The sequence below is a fragment of the Triturus cristatus genome, chromosome 10 (assembly GCF_964204655.1).
Source record: "Triturus cristatus chromosome 10, aTriCri1.1, whole genome shotgun sequence".
In the NCBI taxonomy this organism is placed as follows: domain Eukaryota; kingdom Metazoa; phylum Chordata; class Amphibia; order Caudata; family Salamandridae; genus Triturus; species Triturus cristatus.
Window position 1 is genome coordinate 196,896,345 of NC_140593.1, and position 26,399 is coordinate 196,922,743.

Consider the following 26,399-nt stretch of genomic DNA (forward strand, 5'->3'; position numbering starts at 1 on the left):
CACTATTTTGCGTTTGTTTGCCACTCCATACTAATATCACCCATCTGAAAGAAACACGTTAGTTAGATTCCTCACCTTAGAATATCCCCAGGCGTCAGACTGGATCCGGAAGATTTTTCGTCAGCAATACCCCTTGCGCGTCGCTAGGCGTCGTCTGCGGCTCCGCGTCCATCGTCGGCGTCGTGCACCGGAATGACGTCAGTTCTTCTTTTTTCCGCGCCAGTAAGCGCAGATCCGGGAGAGCTACCCCTTTAGTCACTTTTTGACTAACTTTTTCGATCCTTTTTGATCTTGTCTCGACTCCGGTGCCGGTAGGATGCCTGGTTTTAAAGCCTGTGCTGACTGTAGCCGCTTGATGTCGGTTACGGACCATCACCGCCGGTGTCTTTACTGCTTGGGCCTCGACCACGACGCGGAGTCGTGTTCGGACTGCAAGGCCCTGACCTCGAAGGCTAGACGGGAGCGGTCCCGTAAGCTTCTCGAGATTCGCCACTCGGCTCCGCGCCCCTCTCGATCCCGGTCCAGGAGGAGGTCCAAGGATCGGTCGCGGAGCCGCAGCCGACGTCATCATCGGTCGTCTGGATCCAAGTCTTCGGGTAAGTCGAAGCACTCCAAGAAGTCCAAGAGGCGACACCGCTCTTCGGACTCCCCTCGCCGGTCGCGCGACTCGGCCGAGGGTCAGGGTGGTTCCACCCCCGTGGCTCCGGCGGAGCCGCAGGCGCCGCGCAAGTCCCCATACCCGCCGGTCCCTGGGACTGACGCGACGCCGGCGGAAGTCAGTGCCTTCCTCTCAGCCATGAGGAACCTGGCTCCGCCGTCGACGCCCGCTGGCGCGCCTTCGGGCCCCGCGGACCCGACTGGGCAACCTTGCCTGCTGGCGGCTCCGGCCCCGGCGCCGTTGACGGCTCCGACCTCGACGCCGCAAGCGCCCGAGGGACCCGTTCCCGAGTCCCCGCCGACGCCGGTCGACCTCGTCACGCCTCCTCCGCCGGCATCGACACCGGTACCACCTCCGACGCCGACTCCGCTCGGCGTCGAGCCCCGGTTCAGCCCCACTCCGGGCCCAGCGCCGATACGGCGTCGATGGACGCCGCGTTCGGCGCCGCTGGAGACGCATTTTGTCTATCGCCCGGCTCCCATCCTTCCTCCTGCATACCAGGAATCGGATGATGGGGACAACTGGGAGGGATCCGAGGATCCTATGGCCGCTCAGGCTCAACTGTCACAGGACTGGGCAGATGAACTGGGGGAGGCCAGTGGCCTGGATACCTCTCCGGACACTGGATTAATCTCTCCTCCGACTGTGGCTTCGGAGGAGGGTGCTGCTTTCTCTGTGGTGCTGCGCAAGGCGGCCGCAGCCCTTGGGCTCGAGCTACCTGCCATGGCTGTGAGGACTAACGTCCTCACTGAGGTTCTTCAGTCTGCAGCAAGCTCCACTGAGCCTCTGCTGCCATTCAATGAGGCCCTCACTGACGTTCTGCAGGGCACCTGGTCCAAGCCCTCCACAGTCCCTCCTGTGGACAGGAACGTCGCCAGGCGCCACCGCCCTGCTCCGGGCGACCCCAGTTTTCTGTCCCAACACCCTACCCCCAAGAGCCTGGTTATCCAGGCCTCTACCTCCCAATCCTCCTTCCCGACCACTCCGCCGGACCGGGATTCCAAGAGGCTGGAACAGTTTGGCAAAAAGCTGTTCTCCTCCCTTAGTTTGGGTCTGCGTTCTTTGAACACCGCCTGCCTCTTGGACCGTTATTCCCACTCTCTGTGGGATACGGTGGAGGACGTGCTGCCCCTGTGTCCGGAGGAGGTCCAGACACGACTTACCCAGGCTCTGGCCGATGGGAGGGATGCAGCGCGACATGCTATCCGATGTGGGCTTGACACTACGGACTCGCTGGGTAGGGCGATTTCTACCTCAGTGGCGCTTAGACGTCACGCCTGGCTGCGGTCCACGTCCTTTTCGGGCGATGTCCAGAGCACCCTCATGGACATGCCCTTTGTTGGCACTCGCCTTTTGGCGAGAAAGCGGACAGTGCGCTGAATCGCTTTAAGGACTCCCGGGCTACGGCCAAGTCCTTGGGCCTCTCGGCCCCACGGTCGCAAACTTCAATCAATCAATCAATCAGTGACACTTATAGAGCGCGCTACATACCCGTAGGGTCTCAAGGCGCTGGGGGAGGGGGGGTGCCGCTACTGCTCGAACAGCCAGGTCTTCAGCTTCTTCCTGAAGGAGAGGTGGTCTTGGGTCAGGCGCAGGTCGGCCGGGAGGGAGTTCCAGGTCTTGGCGGCCAGGTAGGAGAAGGACCTTCCTCCTGTAGTCGCTCTTCGGATGCGGGGGACGGCGGCGAGGGCGTGGTTGGCTGATCGGAGGTGGCGTTTGGGAGCGTAGAAGTTGATCCGGCTGTTGAGGTAGCTCGGGCCTTGGTCGTGTAGGGCTTTGTGTGCGTGGGTGAGGAGGCGGAAGGTGATTCTTTTGTTGACAGGGAGCCAGTGAAGGTCTCTCAGATGTCCGGAGATGTGGCTGGTTCGTGGGATGTCGAGGAGGAGTCTGGCTGAGGCGTTCTGGATCCGCTGGAGTCTCTTCTGGAGCTTGGCGGTGGTACCGGCGTAGAGGGCGTTGCCGTAGTCCAGTCGGCTGGTGACGAGGGCCTGGGTGACGGTCTTCCTGGTCTCGGTGGGGATCCACCAGAAGATCTTCCGTAGCATGCGTAGGATGTTGAAGCACGCCGAGGAGACGTTGTTGACTTGCCTGGTCATGGAGAGGGAGGAGTCCAGGATGAAGCCCAGGTTGCGTGCATGGTCTGTCGGTTTGGGTGCGGTGCCCAGGGCGGGAGGCCACCAGGAGTCGTCCCAGGCGGAGGGTGAAGAGCCCAGGATGAGGACCTCCGTCTTGTCAGAGTTCAGTTTCAGGCGGCTGGTCGTCATCCACTCGGCTACCTCTTTCATCCCTTCGTGTAGGTTGGCTCTGGTGGTGGCGGGGTCGTTGGTCAGGGAGAGGATCAGCTGGGTGTCGTCGGCGTAGGAGATTATGCTGAGGTTGTGTTGGCGTGCGATGGCCGCGAGGGGGCTCATGTAGACGTTGAAGAGGGTGGGGCTCAGAGAGGATCCTTGAGGGACGCCGCAGATGACTTCGGAGGCCTCTGACTTGTACGGTGGTAGGCGGACTCTCTGAGTTCTTCCGTCGAGGAAGGAGATGATCCATTCCAGCGCCTTGTCCTGGATTCCGATGTTGCTGAGGCGCTGTACTAGGGTGCGGTGGCAGACAGTGTCGAATGCCGCGGAGAGGTCTAGGAGGATGAGGGCCGCTGTTTCTCCGTTGTCCATCAGGGCTCGGATGTCATCGGTGGCGGCGATGAGGGCGGTCTCGGTGCTGTGATTGGCTCGGAAGCCGGACTGTGAGGGGTCGAGGGATCCATTCGTCTCGAGGAAGGCGGCCATCTGCTTGTTGACGGTCTTCTCGATGACTTTGGCTGGAAACGGGAGGAGCGAGATGGGGCGGTAGTTCTTGAGTTCGGTGGGGTCTGCTGTTGGTTTTTTGAGTAGAGCGCTGAGTTCGGCGTGCTTCCAGCTCTCAGGGAAGGTGGCGGTGTCGAAGGATGTGTTGATGATGTCTCGCAGGTGGGGTGCGATGACAGCGTCAGCCTTGTTGAAGACGTGGTGAGGGCAGGGGTCGGTTGGTGATCCGGAGTGGATGGAGTTCATCGTGCGGATGGTGTCTTCGGTGCTGATCGGGGTCCAGGCGTGGAGGGTGGTGGTGGGGGGTGGTTGTTCGGTCATGGTGTGCGTTGGTTGGTTGTTGAAGCTGTTGTGTATGTCCGCGATCTTGTTGTGGAAGTATGAAGCGAGGGAGTTGCAGAGGTCTTGCGACGGGGTGATGTCGTTGTTTCCTGCGCTGGGGTTGGATAGCTCTTTCACGATGTTGAAGAGTTCCTTGCTGTTGTGTGCGTTGTTGTCCAGCCGGTCCTTGAATGCAGTTTTCTTGGCGGCGCGGATCAGCTGGTGGTGCTTCCGAGTGGCCCGCTTGAGGGTGGTCCTGTTGTCCGGTGTAGGTTCCCTTCTCCAGACTTTCTCGAGGGCTCGGCTTGGAGCTCTTGAGTTCGTCGGTGAACCACGGGGCTTTCTTGCTGCCGGGTCTGCTGGGCGGGGTCCTCAGCGGGGCGAGCTCGTCCGCGCAGTTGCTGATCCACTTCGTGAGGTTGTCGGCGGCCTGGCTGGGGTTCGCTGAGCTGGCAGGAGGGTGCTGGCTCAGGGAGGTGGCGAGCTGGTCTGCTGTGATCTTGTTCCAGCTTCTGCGGGCGGCCTGTTGCTGGTGGTGGTGGGTCGTCGTTCTCTTGAAGGTGAAGTGGACGCAGCTGTGGTCCGTCCATTGAAGCTCTGTGGCGTGGCTGAAGTTGATGTCTGTGCTGGAGGAGAAGACTGCGTTGAGTGTGTGTCCGGCGAGGTGGGTGGGGGTGGACACCAGCTGCTTGAGTCCAAGATTGGCGAGGTTGTCGAGCAGGGTGCTGGTGTTGCGGTCGTTGTTGTTCTCCAGATGGAAGTTGAGGTCTCCCAGGAGGATGTAGTCAGCGGAGGGGAGGGCATGCGGGCTGACGAAGTCGGCGATGTCCTCGCTGAATGGGGTGCGTGGTCCCGGGGGTCGGTAGATCAGGGTGCCTCTGAGGGTGGTGTTCGGGTTGGTGTGGATCTGGAAATGCAGGTGTTCGGCGCTGGTCAGGGTGTTGTCGGTGCTGGTCGTGAGACGGATGGTGTTCCTGTGGATGATGGCGATGCCTCCTCCCATCTGGTTGGCGTTGCGGTCCCTCCGGACGATCTTGTAGCCCTCTGGGATGGCGATGGCGATGTCGGGAGCTGAAGAGGCGTTCATCCAGGTCTCCGTGAGGAAGGCAACGTCAGGGGCTGTGGCGTCTAGGAGGTTCCAGAGTTCGATGGCTGTGGACGGAGCGGGTGTTGAGCAGGATGCACTTGAGGTGGGTGCTGCTGGTGTTTGACTTGGCGGGTGCTGGTGCGAGGCAGGTCCGGATGCAGGTGAATTTGCAGGCGTGGCAGCTGAAAGGTCCGTGGGTGCGTCGTGGTGTGGCTTGGTGGCATTCTGGGAGTCGGCCGGTGTTGAGTGCGATGAGGGTGGCGGCGGAGTACGTCAGGCGGGTAGGACGGGGTCTTCGTGGGCCAGGGTTCCTGGCGCGGTCCGGTCGCGGACGGGCGCAGACGGGCTTACCATCGGCGCGCCCGCTGCGCGTGACCGCTGCGCGTGACCGCTGCGCGTTCGCGCGGTCGCCATTTAAGGCGAAGTGCGCGGGTGGGCGGAGCAGCTGGGAGGCGGGAGGGAACAGAAGAGAAAAGGGGCGGGGAAAATGGCGGTGGCGGGAAGCGGGGAGGGAGAGCGGAGGGCGGCGAGGTAGGCGGGCAAACAGGAAGGAAACTGAAACACGGTACAGAGATTACATTAAATGAAACAGGCACAAATGGAGGGCAAAATAAATGGCAAAAACAGGAAGGAAAACGATGTCACGGCACAAAAAATACAAGCACAAAAGGAGGGCAAAACAATGGCGAAAACAGCAAGAGAAACGATCACACGGCACAAAAAATACAAGCACAAATGTAGGGCAAAACAAATGGCGAAAACCAATGGGGAGCGACCAAGGCGGCAGCGAGGCCGGCGGCGAGGCAGTAAGGCAGGCAATGGGGCACACGCAACAGCTGGTGGCCGTGCGGCGCGGGGGTTTCCCACAAGTGGGTCACACTCACCTGCGTCGCACGGTCGCCATTTAAGGCCAAGTGCGCGGGTGGGCGGAGCAGCTGGGAGGCGGGAGCGGGGAGGGAACAGAAGAGAAAAGGGGCGGGGCAAATGGCGGTGGCGGGAAGCGGGGAGGGAGAGCGGAGGGCGGCGAGGTAGGCGGGCAAACAGGAAGGAAACTGAAACACGGTACAGAGATTACATTTAATGAAACAGGCACAAATGGAGGGCAAAATAAATGGCAAAAACAGCAAGGAAAACGATGTCACGGCACAAAAAATACAAGCACAAAAGGAGGGCAAAACAATGGCGAAAACAGCAAGAGAAACGATCACACGGCACAAAAAATACAAGCACAAATGTAGGGCAAAACAAATGGCGAAAACCAATGGGGAGCGACCAAGGCGGCAGCGAGGCCGGCGGCGAGGCAGTAAGGCAGGCAATGGGGCACACGCAGCAGCTGGTGGCCGTGCGGCGCGGGGGTGTCCCACAAGTGGGTCACACTCACCTGCGTCGCACGGTCGCCATTTAAGGCCAAGTGCGCGGGTGGGCGGAGCAGCTGGGAGGCGGGAGCGGGGAGGGAACAGAAGAGAAAAGGGGCGGGGCAAATGGCGGTGGCGGGAAGCGGGGAGGGAGAGCGGAGGGCGGCGAGGTAGGCGGGCAAACAGGAAGGAAACAGACACGGTACAGAGATTACATTAAATGAAACGGGCACAAATGGAGGGCAAAATAAATGGCAAAAACAGGAAGGAAAACGATGTCACGGCACAAAAAATACAAGCACAAATGGAGGGCAAAACAATGGCGAAAACAGCAAGAGAAACGATCACACGGCACAAAAAATACAAGCACAAATGTAGGGCAAAACAAATGGCGAAAACCAATGGGGAGCGACCAAGGCGGCAGCGAGGCCGGCGGCGAGGCAGTAAGGCAGGCAATGGGGCACACGCAGCAGCTGGTGGCCGTGCGGCGCGGGGGTGTCCCACAAGTGGGACACCCCCGCCTTCCGCCTTTCGCCCCTTTCGTGGCCAAGGAAGGGGTGCCTCCTCACGTGCGCCTAGCCACCAGCCGCAGAACCAACCTGCGCGCGGTCGCGGACGTGGTTGCCGCCGAGGCGGTTCTGGAGGACGACGAGGTCAGCCCACATCCACCCCGGCAGCATCCGCCTCAAAGCCTTCCTAGTCCGAGCTTTCAGGCCCATTCCACGCCAGTGGGCGGCAGAGTTCGCCATCACCTGCTCCACTGGCGGTCCATCACATCGGACAGGTGGGTGCTGCAAATCGTCCGAAGGGGCTACTCCCTCCCCTTCGAGACGACCCCTCCAGCCATGCCACCGCAGCACCACCGTATCTCGGGGGATCATTTGAATCTTCTCCACGAGGAAGTTTCGGCCCTCTTGGCCAAGGGGGCCGTCGAGCGCGTTCCGAGCCCGGAAGTAGGTCGTGGTTGTTTTTACCACTACTTTCTGGTTCCCAAGAAGGGCAAAGGGGGCCTACGCCCTATCTTGGACCTCCGGAACGTCAATGCCTTCCTCCGGAAGGAAAGGTTCAAGATGTTAACTTTGGCTCAGGTTCTAGCTGCCCTAGAACCTGGAGACTGGATGGTAGCGTTGGACTTGCAGGACGCATATTTCCACATCCCCGTCCTGCCGGCCCACCGGCGTTACCTGCGGTTCACGGTGGGCCAAGAGCACTTTCAGTTTACCGTGCTCCCCTTCGGCCTCACCAGTGCCCCTCGGGTGTTCACGAAAGTGATGGCGGTGGTCGCAGCTCATCTGCGCAGATCAGGGGTTCCAGTCTTCCCCTATCTCGACGACTGGTTGTTGAAGGCGGGCTCGCCCCAGACAGTCGTCTCCCACCTCCAGACTACGGCGGATCTCCTGCATTTGCTGGGATTTTCCATCAACGTGCCGAAGTCACACTTGAGTCCCTCTCAGAAGCTCCTCTTCATCGGAGCGGTTCTCGATTCGGCGCAGTTCCGGGTCTATCCGCCGGAACAGCGGGTCCGGGATATTCAGGCCCTGATTCCCATCTTTCGGCCTCTATCCTGGGTTTCGGTCAGGCTAGTGTTGCGGCTTCTGGGGCTGATGGCCTCCTGCATCCTACTAGTGCATCACGCCAGGCGGCGCATGCGGGCTCTGCAGTGGGACCTGAAGTTTCAGTGGGCCCAGCATCACGGCAACCTGTCCGACCATGTCTTGATCTCGGAGGGCACTGCACGGCAGTTGCAGTGGTGGCTCACGGACCGCGATTGGGTCAAGGGCAAGAGCCTCGCCCTTCCCCAACCGGAGCATGTCGTAGTGACGGATGCGTCCCTCCTGGGATGGGGTGGCCATATGGGAGAGGCGGAGATCAGAGGCCTCTGGTCTCCGGCGGAGTCTCGTCTCCACATCAACCTGTTGGAGTTGAGAGCGATCCGACTTGCACTGAAAGCCTTCCTTCCCTCTGTCCGGGGAAGTGTCGTGCAGGTGTTCACAGACAACACCACCGCCATGTGGTATTGCAACAAACAGGGCGGGGTGGGGTCGTGGACCCTTTGTCAGGAGGCTCTGCGCCTCTGGACGTGGCTGGAACACCAGGGCGTCACCCTAGTGGTTCAACATCTGGCGGGCTCTCTGAACGCCAGAGCAGACAAACTCAGCCGCCGGTGCATGATGGATCACGAATGGCGTCTGAACTCCGAAGTGGCGCAAGGTCGGCGCAAGGTCTCTTTCAGCAGTGGGGAGAGCCTTAGTTAGATCTATTCGCCACCGAAGAGAACGCGCAATGTCAGCAGTTCTGCGCGTTGGAATTTCCAAGGCGGCACTCGCTCGGCGACGCTTTTCGTCACGAGTGGAGTTGCGGTCTGTTGTACGCCTTTCCGCCTATACCACTTCTGCCCAGAGTGCTGAAGAAGATCAGGCACGACCGGGCCCAAGTCATCTTGGTGGCTCCGGATTGGGCACGAAGGTACTGGTATCCCGAGCTACTCAGTATGTTGACCGATCCTCCGATACGTCTGCCCCTTCGGGAGGATCTCCTGTCGCAGCAGCAGGGGACGGTCCTCCACCCGAACCTGTCCAGCCTCCACCTCCATGCGTGGAGATTGAGCGGCGGCAGTTGATGCCTTTTGACTTGCCTCCTGAAGTCTGTGATATCATTCTGGCAGCCAGGCGTCCCTCCACAAAGACGGTATACGCCTGCCGATGGAACAAATTTGTGGCATGGTGCACAGCAAAGGCTGTGGATCCCCTTTCCGTCCCTCTTTCTGAGGTTCTACTGTTTCTTCTTTCTTTGGCCCGGCAGGGCTCTGCCCTGGGCACCCTGAAAGGTTATCTTGCTGCCATCTCTGCCTTCTTGCGGCTTCCTGATCAGCCTTCTCTTTTCAAGTCCCCTGTAGTTACACGCTTTCTAAAGGGCATTACTCACACGTTCCCTCCTGTCCCTTTTGTAATGCCTCAGTGGGACTTGAATCTTGTTCTCACATTTCTCATGTGCTCTCCCTTTGAGTCTCTACATAATTGTCCTCTTCGTCTACTGACGATTAAGACTGCTTTTCTGGTAGCCATCACCTCGGCTAGACGGGTGAGTGAGCTCCAGGCTTTATCTTCAAAGCCTCCTTTTCTCTCTGTTCATCCGGACAAGGTTGTCCTTCGGCCTCGTCCCTCCTTTCTTCCGAAAGTGTGACTCCATTTCATCTTGGGCAGTCTGTCACCTTGCCCACCTTCTTTCCGCCTCCGCATCCTTCCAAAGAGGAAGAGAGGCTCCACCGTCTGGACCCAAAACGTGCGCTCTCCTTTTATTTGGACTGCACAAAGCAGTTCCGGGTGGACGACCAACTTTTCGTTGGATACGTGGGTGCTAAGAAGGGGAAAGCTGTGCACAAACGGACCATCTCTCGGTGGGTCGTTTTGTGCATTAAAATTTGTTATTCCTTGGCAAAAAAGGACCCTCCTGTTGGGCTGCGCGCCCATTCCACTCGGGCCACAGCGGCTACTACTGCTTTGGGACGGGGTGTCCCTTTGCAGGACATCTGTCAGGCGGCGACGTGGGCTTCGCTACACACGTTTGCCAGGCATTATTGCCTTGACAGCCAAGTCCGGAGGGATGGCTTCTTTGGCCGTTCTGTCCTCCAGGACTTTCTGGTGTGATCTTGGTTCGCAGACCCACCACCGGGGATGGTATTGCTTGGGTATCTATTCTAAGGTGAGGAATCTAACTAACGTGTTTCTTTCAGATGAACAAGTTACTTACCTTCGGTAACGATGTATCTGTAAGAAAAATTAGTTAGTTAGATTCCTCACCGACCCACCCATCCTCCCCGTTCTGCGAACTGACATCTAGGGTTAAGGTTATCCTTTTCAGGCCCCTAGATTTTATTTTTGGCACCAGTGTCGGTCTTTGCATGGCTCTGCGTTCCTGGCGTGGAAAGCTATGTACAAGAACTGACGTCAGCGCGCGAGGGCGGCGTCTAAGTACTCCGACGTCATTCCGGCCCACGACGCCGACGACGGACGCGGAGCCGCAGACGACGCCTAGCGACGCGCAAGGGGTATTGCTGACGAAAAATCTTCCGGATCCAGTCTGACGCCTGGGGATATTCTAAGGTGAGGAATCTAACTAACTAATGTTTCTTACAGATACATCGTTACCGAAGGTAAGTAACTTGTTCATTGTGTAAACAAAAATATTAATAATTTCTGTTGAGTCTGTGCCCATGTGCATTGCCAACTAAGGGTGGAGTCAGTGCATCATGTGACTCAAAAGACTTTCTTCGAAGAAAAACAACTTGCAAATATCCAAGCCCAACACTAGATAGCAGGAATAAGAGCATGTGAATCTACAGCACTAGATGCTGTGAAAAGACACAGGGAAAGTAACTTTTTCTTTTCCCTGGATAAAGTCCTTTGGTGCGATTACCAATTGACTGACTCCAGTAACCAGATGAATTTCTTGTCAACACAGAAGCACAAACAAATTCAGAGTTGTTAAGTTTTTCTCCCAAAGAAAGCTGCAGGAATTTGTCTTTTTGAAGAAGTGTTGGACTTTTCTACCAGTTCACAAACCCTGTCCTGTTTTAGGTCTGAAAGGTGCATGCTCGGCCTCATAAAACATTCTAACACATGGCCTCCATTGTTCTTCAACTGATATATAAAAATAAATGCTTTTTGGATTGTGACACACTTAGTAAATGAACTCAAAAACTTTTCATCATATCTGTTCTCTGTTTTATGTAAGGATATAGTATGTTTCTTTCTTTAAGCCTTGATGGCCTTGTTAATCTTCATAGGTTCCCCGACAAGAGTATCTGTCACCTAAACACAAACAAAAACAAAGAAAATCTATTGTCATTAATATGGAGCAAAATAAAAAAAATGCTGTCAGTGCACCCTTAGTGTTTTATGTGAAAGACAGCCTGGTGGAACGTATCTGGGCCAGTTCACACCACCACTGAAATATAGGAGAAAACGTGAGGCATTCTGCCCAGCATCCAAAGGGACAATCCTCAATCTGCACTGAGACCAGGATGTGAGGGGAAATAATGGTACATGTAGATAATTTGATTCCCCTTGCTCTGCCCTCCTTATATGAAACTAAAGGTATCTGCCCATCCCTCTAGAACATGCCTAAGGTCTGTCTGTCTAAACCATAGCATTAGGGGATTCAGCACCTTTCTCCATGAAAAACATCTCACCAGAGTCAACTGGTTTCAAATCACATTCCCCCAACCCCCTAACGATTCGCTTCATTTGTAGTTTAGATTTTCCAGCATTGTGTATTCGCTTCTTGCTCTGTATGCTCTATCTTTGTCTGGGGTCTGTGTGTGGTGGGTGGGTGTACAGCCTTTGTCCTATCTTATTCCGTCTGTGTCCCCATCTCATTGTTCCTTTCCGGTAACAGCGAATTTGGTAGGGCTTCTGCTGTCTCATCTAAGTCCGGTGTCCTCATGTGGTCCAATAGTCTCCCCATGCTCTTGCAGTTTCCAGGTTCCCTATGCATCTGCCCACTTCTCTAGCTCCCTTTTCCAACTCTCTATTCTTGGCCCCCTTGCATCCTTCCAATTCTTCGTGATTTCCCTTTTCGCTAATACATATGCTGGGTCTTGAAACCTCCCAGTGACCTTTGTCTTGCCCATGTGTGGGAACCAGTTTAGTATACAGTGGCCTGGTGTATGTGGTACCTCTTTGTCTGTAGAGTTCTCGACTACTGTTAGTACCGCCTCCCAGAATCCCCTCAAGCCCGGACAATCCCACAGCATGTGAAGAATACCCGCCTCTCTCTCCATGCATCGTGGACAGGCCACTTCCTCCACTTGGAAGTATCACCTGATTCTGGCTGGTGTAAGGTACGCCCTATGTAGGATATAATAAATTATTAGTTTAAACCTGGCGTTTCTAGATACCTTAAGGGTGTGTTCAACAATGTCTTTTTCTATAAACGGCACCCTTGATTACTTCTCTTGGTGGTTCTTTTTGCAGATTATTTCCAGTTATTATGGCAGTCCTTGCTAGTAGTGGATGGATACTTCTTTCTTCACACAACTGCAATTCTCCTCCTCAAACATTTTATCTGTTCTCTATCTCTGGGACTGTTACCCTTCCTTAGCAGTGAGAGATGGGCTTGTGACTTCACTTCTTTCTGATGCACACATTTCCCGTCCATTTTGACCCAGAAACGGGAAAGTGGGGTCAGCTACACATTGGCAATTGAACCATTCATAGCTAGGTGTACTTGTCCCATTTTGCCTGCACCCGTTTGTCTCGAAGACCACTCTCCACCTGTCCCAGTGCTGTATAAATGTGCTTCTGATCGTGGTGTATACTTTACCGGCAGGTCGCTCCCCCACGCCGCAACAGCACCACCTGTTCGCACGTGTTTCCCAGCCCGCTGCTGCTGCACTGACTAGTGTTTGAGGCCCGTAGGTTGCTTGTGTAACTGTTTTATAATTGTTTTGCTCCCGATTGTACTGTTATTTGTACTCTTGCATTCCCCCTGTTCCCCCTTGTGCCATCTCTGTCCCCTGTACCCTTCTACCTGCTCGCCGTTTCTCCTGTGGTTCTCCCGCCCCTGCGGCCCCGCCCCCCGCTCGCTACACTTCATCTTAGAGCATTTGCTTGCATTTCGTGTATTAGTTTATTAGTTTCGCTTTTCTGTGCTCCTTTCCCACTTGCGCCACTTCTCACCCAATCGTCCAGTCCCACCTCCCAGCTGTTTCTCCCTCCCTCCCACCTCCCCTTCTTATGGTGGCCGCGCAGCAGACACGTGCAGCGTGCACGCAGCTGGTGTGCCGAAGGTGCGCCTAAGGCAAGCCCGTCTGCGCCTGTCCGCACCTGGACCGCGCCAGGCGCCAGAACCCCTGGCCCCCGCGAACACCAAGACGCCCTCAAAACCGGACAATCACACACCTGCTTCCTGGCCGCCCGAAGCGCACCCAAGAAACCTTCACCTGACGGAACTACAGCTTCTTCAGCATCCGATCAATCAAGCCACCCACCGTGAAGGAACGCAACCACCTCAGATGCATCCTTCTCAACACCCTCTCCGCCCGCAAACACGTTGTTGAATTCTGGGACCTACTCGACTCAACCTCCCCAGACGTCGCCTTCCTGACGGAGACCTGGCTGAACCCCTCCTCGGCACCCGACATCGCCATAGCCATCCCGGACGGCTACAAGATCACCCGCAGGGACTGCACCAACGGAGCAGGAGGAGGAATCTCCATCGTCCACAGGAACATTCTAAGAGTCTCAACCAACACCGACGACACCCTCAGCACCGCCAAACACCTGCACTTCCAGTTCCACACCAACCCCAACACCACCCTCAGAGGAACCCTCCTCTATAGACCCCCCGGGACCCTGACCACAGTTCAGCGACTCCATCGCCGACTTCGTCAGTACTCATGCCCTCGCCTCCACAGACTACATCCTTCTCGGGGACCTGAACTTCCACCTCGAAAACAACAACGACAGCAACTCCACCACCCTGATCGACAACCTTACCAACCTCGGACTCAGACAACTCATCACAACACCCACCCACTCCGCCGGCCAAACGCTTGACCCCATCTTCACCGCAAGCTCCCACGTCTCCTTCAACCACACCACCGAACTCGACTGGACCGACCATCGGTTCATTCCCTTCACCTTCCAGAAACCCACCGCACCCAGCAGATCCCCCGCCGTAGCTGGAGCAAAGTCACCAAAGACCAGCTAACCACCACCCTCGCCCGGAGCCCACCCGCCGACCCCGACACCGCCGCCTTCAACCTCAGGCAATGGATCAACGACTGTACCAACACCCTCGCCCCGATCAAGAAACCCTCCAACAGACACACCCACAGGAAAGCCAGCTGGTTCACTGAAGACCTCCAGGCCTCCAAGCAAACTTGCCGTAAGCTAGATTAGAAATGGCACCGCGAACAGACACTGGACAGCTACGCAGCCCACAAGAACGTCACCCACAGACACCATCACCTCATCAGATCCGCCAAAAGAGCCTCCTTCAAAGACCGCCTAGACAAGAACGCACACAACAGCAGAGAGCTTTTCAACTCTCCAACCCCAGCTCTAACACCAATGACATCCCACCTTCGCAAGACCTGTGCGACTCCCTTGCCCCCACTTCCATCGCAAGATCGCAGACATCCACGAAAGCTTCAACGTCACGACCGCCCCAACAACCACTGAGACCTCCGTCCCCATGGCCACCGTCCGCACCGACCCCCCTGCTCTCCTGGACCAACATAAGCGACGACGACACCATCAAAATCATGAACACCATCCACTCCAGATCTCCGTCAGACCCATGCCCACACCACATCTTCAACAAAGCCAGCACCACCATCGCACCCCATCTCCGGAAAGCCATCAACATCTCCTTCAAGACAGCAGCCTTCCCGGAGAGCTGGAAGCATGCCGAGATCAACGCCTTACTCAAAAAACCCAAGGCCGACCCCAAGGACTTCAAGAACTTCCGACCCATCTCCCTGCTCCCGTTCCCGGCGAAGGTCATTGAGAAGACAGTCAACAGACAACTGACCCGCTACCTCGAGGAGAACAGCATCCTGGACCCCTCCCAGTCCGGTTTCCGTAGCAACCACAGCACCGAAACTGCCCTCATGGCTGCCACCGATAACATCAGGGCCCTGCTAGACAACGGAGAAACCTAGGCCCTCATCCTCCTGGACCTGTCAGCCGCCTTCAACACTGTCTGCCACCGCACCCTACGCACACTCCTCCACGACGCTGGGATCCGAGACAAGGCTGTGGACTGGGCCCCCTCCTTCCTCTCCAGCAGAACCCAGAGCGTCCGCCTCCCTTTTTCCACTCCGAAGCCACCAAGATCATCTGCGGCATACCCCAGGGCTCTTCCCTCAGCCCAACATTGATCAACATCTACATGGCACCGCCTGCCCATGTCGCCCGACTACATGACCTCAACATCATCTCCTACGCCGACGACACCCAGCTGATCCTCTCCCTCACCAAGGACCCCCTCACTGTCAAAACCAACCTCTACGAAGGAATGAAAGCCGTCGCCGAGTGGCTGAAGAACAGCCGACTGAAGCTTGACTCTGACAATACGGAAGTCCTCATAAATTTTCTCACCTTTGAATTAAAAGAGAGAATATTAAGGTGCCCTTAAATTGAAATCTTTGAAATCGAGAGACTTTATTTTTGAGATTAGGTCGGGTCTTTCACGTGTCACTCTAGATCGCCAATTGGAGCTGGGGAAGAGAATGGAAGACTTTAAGAAGTTGGGGGCCGTTGCCCAACTTAAATTCCCAGCCCAATTGAGGATCATGTTTAATAAAAAGATGCACAATGTGCGAACAGTGCAGGAGGCAGATGATCTTCTAGAGACTTTAAAATAATCTTTTCTACATTACGATAAACTACGCAGTTTTCGTAGTTCATCTGCTAGAACTTGGGTGAGGTGCAAAAAGAATTTGGTTAAGTACTGTCCCAGTAGCTGCATTATTGGAAATATGTTTGAACATTTAGCCTTTTCAGAAATATTTGATACACACTAGGTACACATGAGTTAACTACTTTTTTAAAATATATTTATACACCCAGCACCAGCACGATCATAAACTAAAAGTAAAAATAAGGCAGAGCAGGGTTCACCGGCAGGCATAACCTGGATTCTCCAGGTAAATAGGGGTTGGGTTCTCCAAGGGGGGAGGGGCAGGGTTAGGGGGGGGTGGAGTTAGCACGGGTGAGGGAGCAGAGGGGTAAAAAAGAAAAAAAAGTAATTCTCATTCACCTTTTAGTCCTTCCATGTTCTTTTTTCCACCGCTTTTGGTCAAGCGTAGATTCCTTGCAGGATGGGGTAAAGTCAAACTGTGGTCTCCTTAATCCTCCATGAGAATTCTCCAATGTTTGTCATGGAACATAAATGACCTCTCAGTTAAGAATAGGAGAGAACAAATCTTACAATATTTAAAGGATTCACCCGCACATATAATTATTTTGCAGGAAACCCACCTTAACAAAAAAGAAATTACTGAAATATGTCGGAAGCTTAGGTGGGTGGAACACTGTCTCTGTTCTGATCAATCGGCTAATGTTAGGGGGGTCGCTATACTAATTAAAAGGCAAGCTAATGTTAGCCTTCTGGATCTGAAGACGGATTCAAGTGGTAGATGGTTTATAGCAACGATTTCTGTGGAGAGTACCCCTATCACTGTAGTTGGTTACTATGGTCCTAATCAGGATGATCCTTCAACCTTAAAAACAATCTTTTTAAATCTGCTGGGGCTTCCTGCCAGGACAATTTTTGCAGGGGATTTTAATATAGTTCTGAATCCTCTACGTGATAAATCCCCAAATAGCAGAGGTAACATCCCGTCTAAATCTAGAGCTTTTTTGAAAACAATGATGAGGCAAAATGCGCTAATCGATATCTGGAGGGAGAGGTCGGGCACCCAATTGGGGATGTCCTTCTATAACAAAAAATACAGACACAAATCCAGGATCGATTATATTCTAATCAACAATGATTTAAGAAGCAACATCAAAGGTATAGGCTATTTGACCCCCCACCTTTCGGATCTTGCGGCCGTTTCTATAGATTGGGATCTTGTAGGGAAAGTTCAGCAAAGGGCTTGGCCGTACAATCCTTTTAGATAAAGAGGAAATTAGTTATATGTCCCAGGAGATGAAAACTTTCCTAGACATCAACATTGGCTCTGCTGATGTCATTGTGGTCTGGGACACCCTGAAATCCTTTTTGAGGGGTTTAGTCACAAATAGGATCTTGCATAAAAACAGGAAATATAGGGAAGAAATCTCACTTACAGAGTGTCAAATGAAAGAGGTCGAAAAAAGGAATATGTAAGAGACAGGAGCAAATTCAAATATTAATTGCTAAATTGGAATCTCTCAAAGCGCTTCTGGAAAGCACAGTTCAGGCTAGAATCTCCAGTAGGTGGGAGGTGAGCAGGCTTGCTCATTTTTAATACGGCGAGGGGGGCTGGTAGATTACTAGCCTGGAAGGCTAATTCAGACAGGGTGCGTAACCTGATCAAGGAAATATATGTTGCAGATGCTAATACACTAACAAGTAATGAAGATGAGATAGGAGACGCCTTCCATACCTTTTTTAAGGAATTGTATGAAGAGGATAACGGCATAGATAAAACCATTGCTAGAGATTGGTTAAACTCGGTCCATCTCCCAGTTTTAGAATCTACTGAACTGGAAAATCTAGAGGTGGAAATCTCGCAGCAGGAAGTAAGGAAAGCACTTTCCGCTTGTAAAGCTGGAAAGGCGGCTGGGCCGGACGGCCTTCCTGCCGAAGTCTATAAATCCTTCGGTGAAGTCATAATTCCATTCATGGCCATACTTTTTAATAAGATCCTAGTAGATGGGGTTACACCACCCACTTCGTGGGGAGAATCAAACATCACTTTGATTCTGAAACCAGGTAAATCCTCTACCAACTGTGGGTCGTATAGACCCATCTCGCTCCTTAACTCTGATTATAAGGTTTTCACTAGGAGTTTGGCCGACAGGTTAGGAGTAGTTGCAGGAGATCTGCTACATACTGACCAGAAGGGGTTTTTCAAAGGCAGAAATCTTTTTGATCTCACGCACGACCTGATAGGACCGATTGATTTTTCTTCCAATTTTACCCTTCCACTGGCGGCCATGACGCTTGATGCAACAAAAGCCTTTGACAGGGTAAATTGGAATTATCTTGCTGCCGTACTTGAGAAACTGAATTTTGGTCCAAAGTTCTGCCGAATTATTAAACTCATATAGTGACCCGTCGGCAAGGCTGGTAGTCAACGGTAAACTGACCAAGCCTATCAGCATTAAGAGAGGAACAAGACAGGGCTGCCCTCTCTCTCCCCTCCTTTTTGACTTGTACATTTAGCCATTTGCTCAGACTCTTAGGGAGGAGTCAGCCATATTGCCATTCAAGAGTGGTACATGGGTGAGGAAGGTAGCCCTGTATGCGGACATTTTAATCCTCTCGTGAGATCTAGAGACATCATTTCCTCAAGTCATCAGGTTCGCAGAGGAGTTTGGTAGAGTTTCTGGCTACGAAGTTAATGCAGGAAAGACTGAAATCATGACCTGAAACTTGCCAAAGGGTCGATATCACACTAAAGATGAGATGAGGTACTTGGGAGTTAAAATCGTCCCTAACATTGAGGAGATAGCCAAGGTGAATCTTTCAAATATTCCTAAAGAGAGCCAAAAACAAATGAGATCCTGGGCTCATCTTCCCTTGACCATTTTAGGCAGAGTAAACCTGATAAAAATGGTAATTTTACCAAGAGTAACTTTTCTCTTTAACACTATTCCATTGCATTTCGACAAACAATTGATCGACAGATTCCAGCAGGCAATTAATTCATTTATGTGGGCCTACAAAGCAACCAGGATTTCCTGGAAAAAATTAAGACGGAGAAGAGAAAAGGGTGGTCTTGCACTCCCGGATGTTCAGTATTATGCGTGGGCATTTCAATTAACCCACTCAAGAATGTTGTTGAAATCCCCAGATTCATCAGATAGAGGGAAAATGTTCAAAGCAATGCTGGATCAGGCGGGGCTTCCCCATGAAGGTTTTCTTTTTAAATATGGAGACAATTTTTTTTTAAAGAAAGTTAGGCTGACGGTTCTATGGGGAGCAGCCCAAATATGGGCCAGAATTAAAACGTCAACGGGTCTGGGGTATTACTCTAGATTAGCTCCATTGTGGGACAGCCCGGGGTCTCCAAGTTGTTTTAGGGACACACTGGCCATACCACTAAAAACAGCAGGTCTATTAACATGGGGAGACTTAACTGAAGACAGCTCTCTCCTTTCTTGGGCAACACTCGATGAGAAATTGGAAGGGGGCATGTCTAGATTTAAGTATATTCAGTTAAAAAGTTGGTCCCAAAATCATAAAAAACCGATTGGACTGGGGAATGATCTTGAAGAACACCTTGTTAAAAACCCAGCAGGCAAGAAGGAGGTAGTTTTTTTCTATTGGGCAATTGAGGAGGCCATAGACTGGGATTTCAGACTAGCGGGTGAATTATGGGAAGAACTGATTTTGGAGGGGGATTGGGCTGAGTTATCGCAGGTATCTTATAATACTTTGTTCTCAGTTGTGAAGCCAGCTTGACTGAGAAGAAATCATTATTTCACCACACACAGCGCCTACCTGTCCCCATCTAGACTCTCTAAGATGTCCAATGGTCCACCTGCCAGATGCAAAAAATTTTGCATTGAAAGGGCCCCCCGACACACACATGTTTTGGACTTCTCCTGCTATTTCTGAGTTCTAGCAAAAAGTGGGTTCCACTATAAAGTCTATTTTAGGATACCCAGTACACATTACCCTCAGCTTAATAATTTTTGGTATTCAAACTGAAATTACTGGCCACAGTAGATGTTTTCTCTTTTTTGCTATCCTGTTGGCCAGACGAGAAATTTGTAAGAAATGGCTGAGGCCTTGCCTCCTACACATTCGGAATGGCTCTCATCGGTGTATAAGACATCTAAAATTGACCTGGCCAGACTAAAAAATAGCAAGAAGAGAGCTATTTGGGACTGCCTGTTAAATTCGACTCCAGCCTAGACAGAGATAAAACTAACTTGTCTCTGTATTATGTATAGGAAACCTTCTTTTTGTCCTACGATTAGGCCTCATGGGAAGCTCTCCGACTGCGATGGACCCCGTTGGTATCGCTGGGTCATCAGGTAATAGTGATCCAAGATGGGCTCTATTTTCAGCCACAGTCTTCGGTTTCCTGAAATCTGCGGAGAGCATGACCATCCTCTTACTAATAACGAGAGGTCAGCAACAGGTAGGATGTAGGTGAACCACTGGTAGGCGGGCGACATTGGGATGGGGCAGCACCCCATAAAACCTACCTCTCCAAAATGAGTAACAGTGGCGATCTGCGGATTACCAGTTTATCTGAAAGAAACACGTTAGTTAGATTCCTCACCTTAGAATATCCCCAGGCGTCAGGCTGGATCCGGTAAGATTTTTCGTCAGCCATACCCCTTGCGTGCCGCTAGGCGTCGTCTGCGTCCGTTGTCGGCGTCGTGCGCCGAAATGACGTCGTCAGAGTACTTAGACGCCGCCCTCGCGCGCTGACGTCAGTTCTTCTTTTTTCCGCGCCAGACAGTGCCGATCCGGGAAGAGCTTACCCCTTAATCATTTTTTGACTAAACCTTTTGACTCTTTTTGGTCTACTGTCGACTCGACTTTGGTGCCGGTAGGATGCCTGGGTTTAAAGCCTGTGACTCCTGTCACCGACTGATGTCGGTGACGGATCACCATCACCGGTGCCTTTACTGTCTGGGGCCCGACCCCGATGCGGAATCGTGCCTCGACTGTCGGGCCTTGACCTCGAAGGCTAGGCGGGAGCGGTCCTGTAAGCTTCTCGAGCTTCGACACTCGGCCTGCGCCGTTCAAGGTCCCGGGCCAGGAGGAGGTCAAAGGACCGGTCGCGGAGCCACAGCCACCATCACCGCTCGTCGGGCTCGAAGTCTTTGGGTAAGTCGAAGCACTCAAAGAAGTCCAAGAGGGGACACCGCTCTTCGGACTCCCCTCTCCGGTCGCGCGACTCGGTCGAGGGTCAGGGTGGTCCCACCCCCGCGGCTCCGTCGGAGCCGCAGGAGCCGCGTCGGTCCCCATACCCGCCAGTCCCTGGGACTGACGCAACTCCGGCGAAGATCAGTGCCTTCCTCTCGGCCATGAGGGGCCTGGCTCCGCTGTCGACGCCTGCCGGCGCGCCTTTGGGCCCCGTGGGCTCGACTGGGCGACCTCGCGAGCCGGCGGCGCTGTCGACGACTTCGGTCCCGACGCCGCAGGTCCCCAAGGGATCCAGGCCTGGATCTCTGCCGGTCGTCCTCACGACGCCGGCGCTGACACCAGTTCCACCTCCGGCGCCGTCTCCGGTAGACGCCGTTCCCCGGTTCAGCCCCGGTCCGGGCCCGTCACCGGTGTGGCGCCGTCCGACGCCGATGGATGAACATTTCATCTACCGCCCGGCTCCGGTTATTCCCCCCTGTTTATCAGGAATCGGATGACGGGGGCGACTGAGGACCCTATGGGCAGGCAGGCCCTTTTATCACAGGACTGGGCAGACGAACTGGGGGATGCCAGTGGTCTGGACACCTCCCCGGACACTGGTTTCATCTCTCCTCCGACTGTGGCCTCGGAGGAAGGTGCAGCTTTTTCAGTGGTGCTGCGCAAGGCGGCCGACGCCCTTGGGCTGGAGTTGCCTGCTGTGGCCGTGAGGACTAACTTCCTCACTGAAGTGCTTCAACCGTCAGCAAGCTCCTCGGAGCCTCTGCTGCAGTTCAATGAGGCACTAGTGGACGTTCTGCAGGGCACCTGGTCCAAGCCCTCCACAGTACCTCCAGTAGATCGGAACGTGGCCCGGCGCCACCGCCCCGCTCTGGGCGACCCCAGTTTTCTGTCCCAACACCCCACGCCCGAGAGTCTGGTTATCCAGGCCTCTACTTCCCAATCCTCCTTCCCGTCCGCTCCTCCGGATCTGGAATCCAAGAGGCTAGAACAGTTCGGAAAGAAGCTGTTTTCTTCCCTTAGTTTGGGCCTGCGGTCCTTGAATACCACTTGCCTCTTGGACCTTTATTCCCACTCTCTGTGGGGTACGGTGGAGGGCAGGCTGCCCCTTTGTCCGGAGGAGGCCCGAACACGGCTCGCCCAGGCTCTCGCCGACTGACGAGATGCAGCACGACATGCTATACGATGTGGACTAGACACTACGGACTCGCTGGGTAGGGCGATATCAACCACAGTGGCACTCCGTCGCCATGCCTGGCTGCGGACCACGTCTTTTCTCGGGGGATGTCCAGAGTACCCTCATGGATATGCCCTTTGATGGCACTCGCCTTTTTGTCGAGAAGGCGGATAGTGCGCTGGCGCGCTTCAAGGACTCCCGGGCTACGGCCAAGTCCTTGGGCCTCTCGGCCCCGCGACCGCAAACTTCTGCCTTTCGCCCCTTTCGTGGCCAAGGAAGGGGCGCCCCCTCACGTCTGCCTAGCCACCGGCCGCAGACTCAACCTGCACGTGGTCGCGGACGTGGATTCCGCCGAGGCGGTCCCGGGGGACAACGTGCCGGTCAGTTCACATCCACCCCGGCAGCATCCGCCTCAAAGCCCTCCTAGTCCGAGCTTTCAGGCCCATTCCTCGCCAGTGGGTGGCAGAGTTCGCTATCACCTGCTCCACTGGCGTTCCATCACGTCGGACAGGTGGGTGCTGCAAATCGTCCGAAGGGGTTACTCCCTCCCCTTCGAAACGACCCCTCCAGCCATGTCACCGCAGTACCACCGTATGTCGGGGGATCACTTGAATCTTCTGCGGGAGGAAGTTGCAGCCCTCTTGGCCAAAGGGGCCGTCGAGCGCGTTCCTGGTCCAGAAGTAGGTCGTGGTTGCTATTCCCACTACTTTCTGGTTCCCAAGAAGGGCAAAGGGGGCCTACGCGCTATCTTGGACCTCAGGAGCGTCAATGTCCTTCCTCCGGAAGGAGAGGTTCAAGATGCTCACCTTAGCTCAGGTTCTGGCTGCCCTAGACCCTGGAGACTGGATGGTAGCGTTGGACTTGCAGGATGCTTATTTCCACATCTCCTTCCTGCCGGCCCACCGGTGTTACCTGCGATTCACGGTGGGTCAGGAGCATTTTCAGTTCACCGTGCTCCCCTTCTGCCTCACCAGTGCCCCTCGGGTGTTCACGAAAGTGATGGCGGTGGTCGCAGCTCATCTGCGCAGATTAGGGGTTCCAGTCTTCCTCTATCTCGACGACTGGCTGTTGAAGGCGGGTTCGCCCCAGCAAGTCGTCTCCCACCTCCAGACTAGTGCCGCCCTCCCGCATTTGCTGGGGTTCTCCGTCAATGTGCCGAAGTCGCATCTGAGTCCCTCCCAGAAGCTCCTCTTCATCGGAGCGGTTCTGGACTTGGCACAGTTCCGGGCCTATCCGCCGGAACAGCGGGTCCGGGATATTCAGGCTCTGATTCCCATTTTTCAGCCTCTATCCCGGGTTTCGGTCAGGTTGGTGCTGCGGCTTCTGGGTCAGATGGCCTCCTGCATCCTATTAGTGCATTACGCCAGGTGGTGAATGCGGTCTCTGCAGTGGGACCTGAAGTTTCAGTGGGTCCAGCAACGGGACAACCTGTCCGACCATGTCTTGATCTCGGAGGGCACTGCGAAGCAGTTGCAGTGGTGGCTTACGAACCACAATTGGGTCAGCGGCAGATACCTCTCCCTACCCCAACCGGAGCACGTAGTAGTGACGGATGCGTCCCTCCTGGGATGGGGGGGCCATTTGGGGGAGGCTGAGATCAGAGGCCTCTGGTCTCCGGCGGAGTCTCGGCTCCATATCAACCTTTTGGAGCTGAGAGCGATCCGACTTGCACTGAAGGCATTCCTTCCATTTATCCGGGGAAGTGTGGTGCAGGTGTTCACGGACAACACCACCGCCATGTGGTATTGCAACAAACAGGGCGGGGTGTGGTCGTGGACCCTTTGTCAGGAGGCTCTGCGCCTCTGGACGAGGCTGGAACATCAGGGCATCACCCTGGTGGTTCAACATCTGGCGGGCTCTCTGAACGCCAGAGCAGACTAACTCAGCTCCGGTGCATGATGGATCACGAATGGCGTCTACACTCGGACGTGGCGCAAGGCCTCTTTCGGCAGTGGGGAGAGCCTTGGTTAGATCTATTCGCCACCGAAGAGAATGCGCAATGTCAGCACTTCTGCGCGTTGGAGTTTCCAAGGCGGCACTCGCTAGGGGACGCCATTCGTCGCGAGTGGAGTTGTGGTCTGTTGTACGCCTTTCCGCCTATACCACTTCTGCCCAGAGTGCTGAAGAAGATCAGGCGCCCGGATTGGGCACGAAGGTACTGGTATCCCGAGCTACTCAGTATGTCAATCGATCCCCCGATACGACTACCTTTTCAGGAGGACCTTCTGTTGCAGCAGCAGGGACGGTCCTCCACCCGAGTCTCCACCTCCATGCGTGGAGATTCAGCTGCGACAGTTGATGCCATTTGACTTGCCTCCTGAAGTCTGTGATGTCATTCTGGCAGCCAGGCGTCCCTCCACAAAATCGGTATATGCCTGCCGGTGGAACAAATTTGTGGCATGGTGCACAGCATAGGCTGTGGATCCCCTTTCTGCCCCTCTTGCTGAGGTTCTCCTCTTTCTTCTTTCTATGGCCCAGGAGGGCTGTGCTCTGGGCACCCTAAAAGGTTATCTTTCTGCTATCTCTGCTTTCTTATGGCTTCCTGATCAGCCTTCTCTTTTCAAATCCCCTGTTGTTTCTCGTTTCTTCAAGGGCATTACTCACATGTTTCCCCCTGTCCCCTTCGTAATGCCTCAGTGGGATTTGAATCTAGTCTTGACTTTTCTGATGTGCGCTTCCTTTGAGCCTCTTCACAATTGTCCCATTCGTCTTCCGACTCTTAAGACTGCTTTCCTGGTAGCCATCACCTCGGCTAGACGGGTGAGTGAGCTCCAGGCTCTATCTTCTGAGCCTCCCTTTCTTTCTATTCATCCGGACAAGGTTGTTCTCCGGACTCGTCCTTCCTTTCTTCCGAAAGTGGTGACATCCTTTCACATCGGGCAAACTGTCACTTTGCCCACCTTCTTTCTGCCTCCGCATCCTTCGAAAGAGGAAGAAAGGCTCCACCGTCTGGACCCAAAACGGGCGCTGTCCTTTTATTTGGACCGCACCAAACAGTTCCGGGTGGATGACCAGCTTTTTGTTGGATATGTGGGTGCTAAAAAGGGGAGGGCAGTACACAAGTGGACCATCTCGCGGTGGGTCGTCTTGTGTATAAAGGCTTGTTACTCCTTGGCTAAAAAGAACCCTCATGTAGGGCTGAGAGCCCATTCCACCCGGGCCCCAGCGGCGACTACTGCCCTGGGCCGAGGGGTCCCTTTGCAGGACATCTGTCAGGCAGCAACTTGGGCCTCGCTGCACACGTTTGCCAAACATTATTGCCTGGACAGCCAAGTCCGGTGAGACGGCTTCTTTGGCTGTTCTCCAGGACTTACTGGTGTGATCTTGGTTCGCAGACCCACCACCGGGGTTGGTATTGCTGGGGTATCTATTCTAAGGTGAGGAATCTAACTAACATGTTTCTTTCAGATGAACAAGATACTTACCTTCGGTAACGATGTATCTGTAAGAAACATTAGTTAGTTAGATTCCTCACCGACCCACCCATCCTCCCCATTCTGTGAACCGACATCTAGGGTTAAGGCTATCCTTTTCAGGGCCCTAGATTTTTTGGCACCAGTGTCGGCCTCTTGCATGGCTCTGCGTTCCTGGCGCGGAACGCTATGTACAAGAACTGACGTCAGCGCGCGAGGGCGGCGTCTAAGTACTCCGACGTCATTCTGGAGCACGACGCCGACGACGGACGCGGAGCCGCAGACGACGCCTAGCGGCGCGCAAGGGGTATTGCTGACGAAAAATCTTTCCGGATCCAGCCTGACGCCTGGGGATATTCTAAGGTGAGGAATCTAACTAACTAATGTTTCTTACAGATACATCGTTACCGAAGGTAAGTAACTTGTTCGTTGGGGTCAGAGGCGTATGAGGATAAAAAAATAATAAAAAAAAAAGATTCAATAAACACGGAAGTCCTCATCCTCGGCTCCACCCCTTCGGCTTGGGACGACTCCTGGTTGCCGACAGCACTGGGAACAGCTCCAACACCCACCGACCACGCACGCAACCTAGGGTTCCTCCTCGACTCTACTCTCTCCATGACAAAGCAGGTCAGCGCCGTCGCTTCCTCCTGCTTTAACACGCTCCGCATGCCCTCCAAGATCTACAGGTGGATCCCCACCAAAACAAGAAGAACGGTCACCCGGGCCCTCGTCAGCAGCAGGCTGGACTACGGAAACGCTCTCTACGCAGGAGCCTCGGCAAAACTCCTGTAACGACTTCAACGCATTCAAAACGCCTCTGCACGCCTGATCCTCGACATCCCTCGCCGCAGCCACGTCACACCCCACCTGAGAGACCTGCACTGGCTCCCCGTCAACAAGAGGATCACCTTCAAGCTCTCACCCACGCACACAAGGCACTCCACAACACCAGACCAGCATACCTCAACAGACCACTCAGCTTCTACACTCCCAACCGCCAGCTCCGCTCCGCCGACCTCACACTCGCCACAGTCCCCCACATCCGA

At 54.3% G+C, this 26,399-nt stretch overlaps 1 protein-coding gene across 1 annotated transcript in view; it reads left to right on the top strand.

Moving 5' to 3' along the window:
- Positions 1-26,399, top strand: part of ANKMY2 (ankyrin repeat and MYND domain containing 2) — a 208,612-nt gene that overhangs the window by 160,291 nt on the left and 21,922 nt on the right.